This window comes from Triturus cristatus, chromosome 4_1 (assembly GCF_964204655.1).
Source record: "Triturus cristatus chromosome 4_1, aTriCri1.1, whole genome shotgun sequence".
NCBI lineage: Eukaryota > Metazoa > Chordata > Amphibia > Caudata > Salamandridae > Triturus > Triturus cristatus.
In genome coordinates, this window is record NC_140585.1 from 63,341,477 (window position 1) to 63,351,391 (window position 9,915).

Consider the following 9,915-nt stretch of genomic DNA (forward strand, 5'->3'; position numbering starts at 1 on the left):
GATGATTCTTTAACTTCTTTAATTCAGGTGTTTCAGTTCTTGATTCTTTTAATAGGATTAGCAATGTTATCAATACTTTGTTATTTATCAAGAAACCTTCCCAGTCAAGCGCCATGGTGAAATGTGGTTCGATAGTGCTTGTTCAAAAGCTAATAGGAACCCTCAGAAACCCCTTAGTGGCAAACCTAAAGGTAGCAATGAAGTGTGGCACTGTAGAGTTCACTGCAAAGAAGCACTTAGAGCCAGGAATAAAAAAATTGAGAGACAATGCTGGGGATGAAGCTAGTTGCTTATGTCATGAGGCATGTTGCTTGGGTCCAATTTTCCGTTGTTTCATAAATGTTCTTTCAATGTTTGCTGTGGAAAATATTACTAGACAGAATTAGAGTTTTCAGGTCTCCTTTTTTATGTACCATTATGTGATACAAGTGTCAAAATGTGGGATTTCTTGTGGCATTTAACTGCCGTAATAAAGTGCTGAAGCCTGAAAGAGAATGGGTTAGATCGCCCGGCGTGCTGGTGGGCCACTTTATTGGGGCCTTGGCGCTCAGTGGCAGCGATGCCATCCTGGTAGCAAGTACTGCTTTTGGATGGTGTAATGCTATTACAGCAGCCAGAGAGCACCCCAGGCACACTAACCTGCCAGGTACCTTGTTTTCAGGATTTGATTTTCATGGGGTAGCAAGTTTGAGAAGTTGAGCTTCCCCCTTAACGTTTGTTCTAAGGTAGAACATTTATTTCAGTCGGTGCATGTATATTGTACATTACCTTAAATGTTCAGGCAGTGCTATATTGTTTATATTCAACAAATAAGGCCGGATGTAGAGTGCGCATCCGAATTTAGAGATGTTCGTTGGCCAAGGGGACGTTTCCCACAAGGGCAGCAACATCGGTCACAGCGATTGCTGTCAATGCACTGAAAGTGTGTCCTATGGCTCCGTCACAGCGGTTGCTGTCAATGCACTGAAAGTGGGTTGTACGGCTCTGTCACAGCGGTTGCTGTCAATTCACTGAAAGTGTGTCGTATGGCTCTGTCACAGCAGTGGATGTCAATGCACTGAAACTGTGTTGTACGCTCCGTCACAGCAGTTGCTGTCAATTCACTGAAAGTGTGTTGTACGGCTCTGTCACAGCAGTTGCTGTCAATGCACTGAAAGTGTGTTGTACGGCTCTGTCACAGCGGTTGCTGTCAATGCACTTAAAGTGTGTCCTACGGCTCTGTCACAGCAGTTGCTGTCTATGCACTGAAAGTGTGTTGTACGGCTCTGTCACAGCAGTTGCTGTCTATGCACTGAAAGTGTGTTGTACGGCTCTTTCACAGCAGTTGCTGTCAATGCACTGAAAGTGTGTTGTACGGCTCCGTCACAGCGGTTGCTGTCAATGCACTGAAAGTGGGTTGTACGGCTCTGTCACAGCGGTTGCTGTCAATGCACTGAAAGTGTGTCGTACGGCTCCGTCACAGCAGTTGCTGTCAATGCACTGAAAGTGTGTCATACGGCTCTGTCACAGCGGTTGCTGTCAATGAACTGAAAGTGTGTCGTACGGCTCCGTCACAGCAGTTGCTGTCAATGCACTGAAAGTGTGTCCTATGGCTCCGTCACAGCGGTTGCTGTCAATGCACTGAAAGTGGGTTGTACGGCTCTGTCACAGCGGTTGCTGTCAATGCACTGAAAGTGTGTCGTATGGCTCTGTCACAGCAGTGGATGTCAATGCACTGAAACTGTGTCGTACAGCTCCGTCACAGTGGTTGCTGTCAATGCACTGAAAGTGTGTCCTACGGCTCTGTCACAGTGGTTGCTGTCAATGCACTGAAAGTGTGCCGTACGGCTCTGTCACAGCAGTTGCTGTCAATGCACTGAAAGTTTGTCCTACGGCTCCGTCACAGCAGTTGTTGTCAATGCACTGAAAGTGTGTTGTACGGCTCCGTCACAGCGGTTGCTGTCAATGCACTGAAAGTGGGTTGTACGGCTCTGTCACAGCGGTTGCTGTCAATGCACTGAAAGTGTGTCGTACGGCTCCGTCACAGCAGTTGCTGTCAATGCACTGAAAGTGTGTCATACGGCTCTGTCACAGCGGTTGCTGTCAATGAACTGAAAGTGTGTCGTACGGCTCCGTCACAGCAGTTGCTGTCAATGCACTGAAAGTGTGTCCTATGGCTCCGTCACAGCGGTTGCTGTCAATGCACTGAAAGTGGGTTGTACGGCTCTGTCACAGCGGTTGCTGTCAATGCACTGAAAGTGTGTCGTACGGCTCCGTCACAGCAGTTGCTGTCAATGCACTGAAAGTGTGTCATACGGCTCTGTCACAGCGGTTGCTGTCAATGAACTGAAAGTGTGTCGTACGGCTCCGTCACAGCAGTTGCTGTCAATGCACTGAAAGTGTGTTGTATGGCTCTGTCACAGCAGTTGCTGTCAATGCACTGAAAGTGTGTTGTACGGCTCTGTCACAGCGGTTGCTGTCAATGCACTGAAAGTGTGTTGTACGGCTCTTTCACAGCAGTTGCTGTCAATGCACTGAAAGTGTGTTGTACGGCTCCGTCACAGCGGTTGCTGTCAATGCACTGAAAGTGGGTTGTACGGCTCTGTCACAGCGGTTGCTGTCAATGCACTGAAAGTGTGTCATACGGCTCCGTCACAGCAGTTGCTGTCAATGCACTGAAAGTGTGTCATACGGCTCTGTCACAGCGGTTGCTGTCAATGAACTGAAAGTGTGTCGTACGGCTCCGTCACAGCAGTTGCTGTCAATGCACTGAAAGTGTGTCCTATGGCTCCGTCACAGCGGTTGCTGTCAATGCACTGAAAGTGGGTTGTACGGCTCTGTCACAGCGGTTGCTGTCAATGCACTGAAAGTGTGTCGTATGGCTCTGTCACAGCAGTGGATGTCAATGCACTGAAACTGTGTTGTACGCTCCTTCACAGCAGTTGCTGTCAATTCACTGAAAGTGTGTTGTACGGCTCTGTCACAGCAGTTGCTGTCAATGCACTGAAAGTGTGTTGTACGGCTCTGTCACAGCGGTTGCTGTCAATGCACTTAAAGTGTGTCCTACGGCTCTGTCACAGCAGTTGCTGTCTATGCACTGAAAGTGTGTTGTACGGCTCTGTCACAGCAGTTGCTGTCTATGCACTGAAAGTGTGTTGTACGGCTCTTTCACAGCAGTTGCTGTCAATGCACTGAAAGTGTGTTGTACGGCTCCGTCACAGCGGTTGCTGTCAATGCACTGAAAGTGGGTTGTACGGCTCTGTCACAGCGGTTGCTGTCAATGCACTGAAAGTGTGTCGTACGGCTCCGTCACAGCAGTTGCTGTCAATGCACTGAAAGTGTGTCATACGGCTCTGTCACAGCGGTTGCTGTCAATGAACTGAAAGTGTGTCGTACGGCTCCGTCACAGCAGTTGCTGTCAATGCACTGAAAGTGTGTTGTATGGCTCTGTCACAGCAGTTGCTGTCAATGCACTGAAAGTGTGTCGTACAGCTCCGTCACAGTTTTTACTGTCAATGCACTGAAAGTGTGTCCTACGGCTCTGTCACAGTGGTTGCTGTCAATGCACTGAAAGTGTGCCGTACGGCTCTGTCACAGCAGTTGCTGTCAATGCACTGAAAGTTTGTCCTACGGCTCCGTCACAGCAGTTGTTGTCAATGCACTGAAAGTGTGTTGTACGGCTCTGTCACAGCAGTTGCTGTCAATACACTGAAAGTGTGTTGTACTACTCTTTCACAGCAGTTGCTGTCAATGCACCGAAAGTGTGTCGTATGGCTCTGTCACAGCAGTGAATGTCAAAGCACTGAAAGTGGGTTGTACGGCTCTGTCACAGCAGTTGCTGTCAATGCACTGAAAGTGTGTTGTACGCTCCGTCACAGCAGTTGCTGTCAATTCACTGAAAGTGTGTTGTACGGCTCTGTCACAGCAGTTGCTGTCAATGCACTGAAAGTGTGTTGTACGGCTCTGTCACAGCGGTTGCTGTCAATGCACTTAAAGTGTGTCCTACGGCTCTGTCACAGCAGTTGCTGTCAATGCACTAAAAGTGTGTCGTATGGCTCCGTCACAGTGGTTGCTGTCAATGCACTGAAAGTGTGTTGTATGGCTCTGTCACAGCAGTTGCTGTCAATGCACTGAAAGTGTGTCGTACAGCTCCGTCACAGTGGTTGCTGTCAATGCACTGAAAGTGTGTCCTACGGCTCTGTCACAGTGGTTGCTGTCAATGCACTGAAAGTGTGCCGTACGGCTCTGTCACAGCAGTTGCTGTCAATGCACTGAAAGTTTGTCCTACGGCTCCGTCACAGCAGTTGTTGTCAATGCACTGAAAGTGTGTTGTACGGCTCTGTCACAGCTGTTGCTGTCAATACACTGAAAGTGTGTTGTACTGCTCTGTCACAGCAGTTGCTGTCAATGCACCGAAAGTGTGTCGTATGGCTCTGTCACAGCAGTGGATGTCAATGCACTGAAAGTGGGTTGTACGGCTCTGTCACAGCAGTTGCTGTCAATGCACTGAAAGTGTGTTGTACGCTCCGTCACAGCAGTTGCTGTCAATTCACTGAAAGTGTGTTGTACGGCTCTGTCACAGCAGTTGCTGTCAATGCAATGAAAGTGTGTTGTACGGCTCTGTCACAGCCGTTGTTGTCAATGCACTGAAAGCGTGTTGTATGGCTCTGTCACAGCAATTGCTGTCAATGCACTGAAAGTGTGTTGTAGGGCTCTGTTACAGACAGCCGTTGCTGTCAATGCACTGAAAGTGTGTCCTACGGCTCCGTCACAGCAGTTGCTGTCAATGCACTTAAAGTGTGGTGTACGGCTCTGTCACAGCAGTTGCTGTCAATGCACTGAAAGTGTGTTGTACTGCTCTGTCACAGTGGTTGCTGTCAATGCACTGTAAGTGTGTCCTACAGCAACGTCACAGTGGTTGCTTTCAGTGTACTGAAAGTGTGTCCTATGGCTCCGTCACAGCAGTTGCTGTCAATGCACTGAAAGTGTGTTGTACTGCTCTGTCACAGCAGTTGCTGTCAATGCACTGAAAGTGTGTTGTAGGGCTCTGTCACAGCCGTTGCTGTCAATGCACTGAAAGTGTGTCCTACGGCTCCGTCACAGCAGTTGCTGTCAATGCACTTAAAGTGTGTTGTACGGCTCTGTCACAGCAGTTGCTGTCAATACACTGAAAGTGTGTTGTACTGCTCTGTCACAGCAGTTGCTGTCAATGCACTGAAAGTGTGTTGTACTGCTCTGTCACAGCGGTTGCTGTCAATGCACTGAAAGTGTGTTGTACTGCTCTGTCACAGCAGTGGCTGTCAATGTACTGAAAGTGTGTTGTACGCTCCGTCACAGCAGTTGCTGTCAATGCACTGAAAGTGTGTTGTACGGCTCTGTCACAGACGTTGCTGTCAATACACTGAAAGTGTGTTGTACTGCTCTGTCACAGCAGTTGCTGTCAATGCACCGAAAGTGTGTCGTACGGCTCTGTCACAGCAGTTGCTGTCAATGCACTGAAAGTGTGTTGTACTGCTCTGTCACAGTGGTTGCTGTCAATGCACTGTAAGTGTGTCCTACAGCAACGTCACAGTGGTTGCTTTCAGTGTACTGAAAGTGTGTCCTATGGCTCCGTCACAGCAGTTGCTGTCAATGCACTGAAAGTGTGTTGTACTGCTCTGTCACAGCAGTTGCTGTCAATTCACTGAAAGTGTGTTGTACTGCTCTGTCACAGCAGTTGCTGTCAATGCACTGAAAGTGTGTTGTAGGGCTCTGTCACAGCAGTTGCTGTCAATGCACTGAAAGTGTGTTGTACTGCTCTGTCACAGCGGTTGCTGTCAATGCACTGAAAGTGTGTTGTACTGCTCTGTCACAGCAGTGGCTGTCAATGTACTGAAAGTGTGTTGTACGCTCCGTCACAGCAGTTGCTGTCAATGCACTGAAAGTGTGTTGTACGGCTCTGTCACAGAAGTTGCTGTCAATACACTGAAAGTGTGTTGTACTGCTCTGTCACAGCAGTTGCTGTCAATGCACCGAAAGTGTGTCGTACGGCTCTGTCACAGCAGTGGCTGTCAATGCACTGAAAGTGGGTTGTACGGCTCTGTCACAGCAGTTGCTGTCAATGCACTGAAAGTGTGTTGTACGCTCCGTCACAGCAGTTGCTGTCAATGCGCTGAAAGTGTGTTGTACGGCTCTGTCACAGCAGTTGCTGTCTATGTACTGAAAGCGTGTTGTACGGCTCTGTCACAGTGGTTGCTGTCAATGCACTGTAAGTGTGTCCTACAGCAACGTCACAGGTTGCTGTCAATGTACTGAAAGTGTGTCCTACGGCTCCATCAACATGACGGAGCCGTCCAACACACTTTCAGTTTCTAATTTTATTTTCAAAAAGAATTTCCCAGTGGCTTGCAGCCGTAGAAAATGGCCGCAGCCCAGGGAGGCTCCGAGGTCCGAGGAACCGTCCCAGTAAATCCGAACATTTATCCGACGGCTCCCTCTCTAAAAAAGGGTAGCTTGTGGTAGTGGAGACCCCTGGGCACCCGTTGTTCCCGTCCCGCGGCAGAGCTATCTGAAAACGCGGAGGCGACGAGGGGCCTATACTGAGGAGGTGAGCCGGGGAGCCTATTTCAGGCGGAGCCGACTGCGAGAGCGAGCGGCGCTGACCGGAGGAGAGCGCGAGGGGGGACGGATTGGAGGCGGCCGGTGGAGGCCCCCCCCTCCGCCGACAGCGAACTGTGGGAGGTGCTTTCAGTGTCCTGGAGCAGTCCGGAGAGGGGCGTCAGCCGGGAAAAGAGAGGCAGGCTGTGTTAGAAAAGGTAGACGGACCGGGAGGGTCGGCCGGGGTCAGGAGGAGAGGTCTCCGGGGAGAGCCGTCTCCAGCGATCGTACAGATAAGTAACTTCCCCCCCACAGACAGATGCCACACAAGGATAAGGTTCAGTGTTCTTTATAAGCACTTATTTAAGGTACGGTGGAATGATACAAGGAGGTCTGGACTCAGGGGTCCCCTCGATTATAGTCTCGCAAGGTAGGGAAGGGGGTAGCGGGGCAGTCTATTTACCAATCAGGTAGTTCTGATGAGAGGATGATGAGCTCACAATCCTCGAGCTTGGTGGTTAGGTGGTACGGGCCGCGGCAGCGCCAGCAGGTCCCGGTGTGGATGGTCGATACAACGGGCCGCGGCAGCGCCAGCAGGTCCCCGGAAGATATACGGTCCGCGGCAGCGCCAGCAGGTCCCGGTGAGGATGGTCGTTACAACGGGCCGCGGCAGCGCCAGCAGGTCCCAGGAAGATGACTGTTGCAGAAGGCCGCGGCAGCGCCAGCAGGTCCCGGTGAGGATGGTCGTTACAACGGGCCGCGGCAGCGCCAGCAGGTCCCAGGAAGATGACTGTTGCAGAAGGCCGCGGCAGCGCCAGCAGGCAGGACGATGGTTCACAAGAGCGGCTACGGCAGCGCCAGTAGACCGTCACGGTTGAGTTCACTCGGTGTTTCTCGACTCCAGGATACAACTGCCTTCCTGCTCCGGAGCTGCCCCAGTTATAGGGCTGGTGCCCTTTGATGTCCGGACCCTCGCACTTGGAGGTCGGAGGGTCCGGGATGAAGGTGTCCAGACACCCAGCAGGGGGTGGAGCCAGTGCCTGGGGGAGCTGGGGGCGATCGGCACCCGGCGGGGGAGAGCCCTTGACAGTTCGTTCTCCCATTGACTTGTCAAGTGGTCCGCTCACCTCCTGGGTGGATGGTGGTGCCGGGATGTCGGGGCCGGCCAGGCCCGGGGTTAGGGTCGAGGGGAGGCCATGCGGCCGCGTGGTGCAGGGCCCCAGATGGCGGCTTGACCCGGCCGGGGGAGCCGGTGGGGCTGGATCCCGTGATGAGTAGGGGTCCGAGGGCAGAGGGTCCGTCGGGAGACGGAGTACAGGGGCTTGTCGTGGGGATATGCCAGGTGGGCCGGAGTTCGGGCCCTGTCGAGCGGGGAGGGAGCAAGCCGTCTGTGAGGCCTGTCCAACATGCGTCCCCCCCAGCTGAAGGCGGGGAGAGTCACCCATCTCCTTGGGGACTCTCTTCGTCGAGGCGGAAAAAGCGGGACAGGCCATCCGCGTTGGCGTGGTCTTGGCCTGGTCGGTGCTCCACAGTGAAGTCCATTCCCTGCAGGGAAATGGACCAGCGCAAGAGTTTTGGGTTTTCCCCCCGCATCTGCATCAGCCATTGCAGGGGTCGATGGTCGGTTTGTACCCGGAAGTGGGTACCGAAGAGATAGGGTCGGAGCTTTTTGAGGGCCCACACTACTGCAAATGCCTCCCTCTCGATGGTGCTCCAACGCTGTTCTCGGGCCAGGAGACGTCGACTGATGAAGGCCACCGGCTGGTCATGACCTTCGGGGTTCAACTGAGAGAGGACGGCTCCGATGCCGTGGTCGGAGGCGTCGGTCTGTACCACAAATTCCCGACTGTAATCGGGTGCCTGGAGCACCGGGGCGGTGCACAGGGCGGCCTTCAGCTCCTCGAAGGCCGCTTGACAATCAGGAGTCCAGTTGACCCGCTTCGGTTGGTTCTTGGATGTGAGACCCGTGAGGGGCCCCACGATGCTGCCGTAGTCCTTCACGAACCGCCGGTAGTAGCCGGTGAGCCCCAGGAAGGCTCGGACTTCGGTCTGGGTGACGGGGGGCTGCCAGGACTGGATGGCAGCAATCTTAAGTTGTAGTGGGGCCACCAGTCCGCTCCCCACTTGGTGCCCAAGGTAGGTCACAGACCCTTGGCCAATCTGGCACTTGCCGGCCTTAATGGTGAGGCCGGCCCGCTGGAGGGCGTGTAGGACCTCCTGGAGGTGACGGAGGTGGTCGGACCAGTGGCGGCTGTATACAGCGATATCGTCCAGGTAGGCAGCGCTGAATTCTTCAAGTCCCGCCAAGACCTGGTTCACAAGGCGTTGGAACGTGGCGGGGGCATTCTTCATGCCAAAGGGCATGACCTTAAATTGATAGTGGCCATCGGGGGTAGAGAAGGCTGACCGTTCCTGAGCCCTGGGTGTGAGGCCGATCTGCCAGTAGCCCGCCGTTAGGTCGAAGGTACTAAGGTAGCGGGCGGCCCCCAGCCGGTCGATCAGCTCGTCTGCCCGGGGGATGGGATGAGCGTCGGCCCGGGTGACAGCGTTCAAGCCCCGGTAGTCGACGCAGAATCTCAGTTCAGGTGCGGTGCCGGGGGCAGCGGCTTTGGGAACCAGTACAACCGGACTGGCCCAGGGACTGTCCGAGGGCTCGATGACCCCGATCGTGAGCATCTTGGCCACTTCCTCTTGTATGCAGGCCCGTACCCGATCTGGTACGCGGTAGGCCCGGTGCCGGACAGGGGGACTGTCCCCGGTGTCTACGTCGTGCACACACCAGGGGGTGACCCCGGGGGTGAGGGAGAACAGGGCAGCGAACTGCAGCAGGAGGTCCCGGCAGTCCTGGCGTTGCTCCGAAGTGAGGGCGTCAGAGAGCCGGACCCCGTCCACGGAGCCGTCCTTCTCCTGAGTCTTCAGGAGATCCGGGAGGGGCTCGGAGTCTTCTTCTGTGCCACTGTCTGTAGCCATCAAGAGGCTCAGTTCGGAGCGCACAAAGTGTGGTTTGAGCCGGTTGGTGTGGAGGACCCGAAGGGGGTTCCGGGAGGACCCCATGTCGATGAGGTAAGTGACGGGGCTTTTGCGCTCGACCACTTTGAAGGGCCCCGTCCACTTATCTTGCAGGGCACATGGTTCGGTGGGGGACATCACCCATACTTGCTGCCCCGGCTCGAATTCAACGGAGGAGGTATTGTGATCATACCACCTCTTCATGTCCTCCTGGCTGGCCTCGAGGTTCGTCTTGGCCATCTCCCTGAAGCGCCGGGTCTGGTTTCGTAAGGCCAGGATGTATTTGAAGACGTCTGGAGGGGTCGTTAGGGGGGCCATCTCCCAACCTTCCTTGACTAGGCTGAGGGGCCC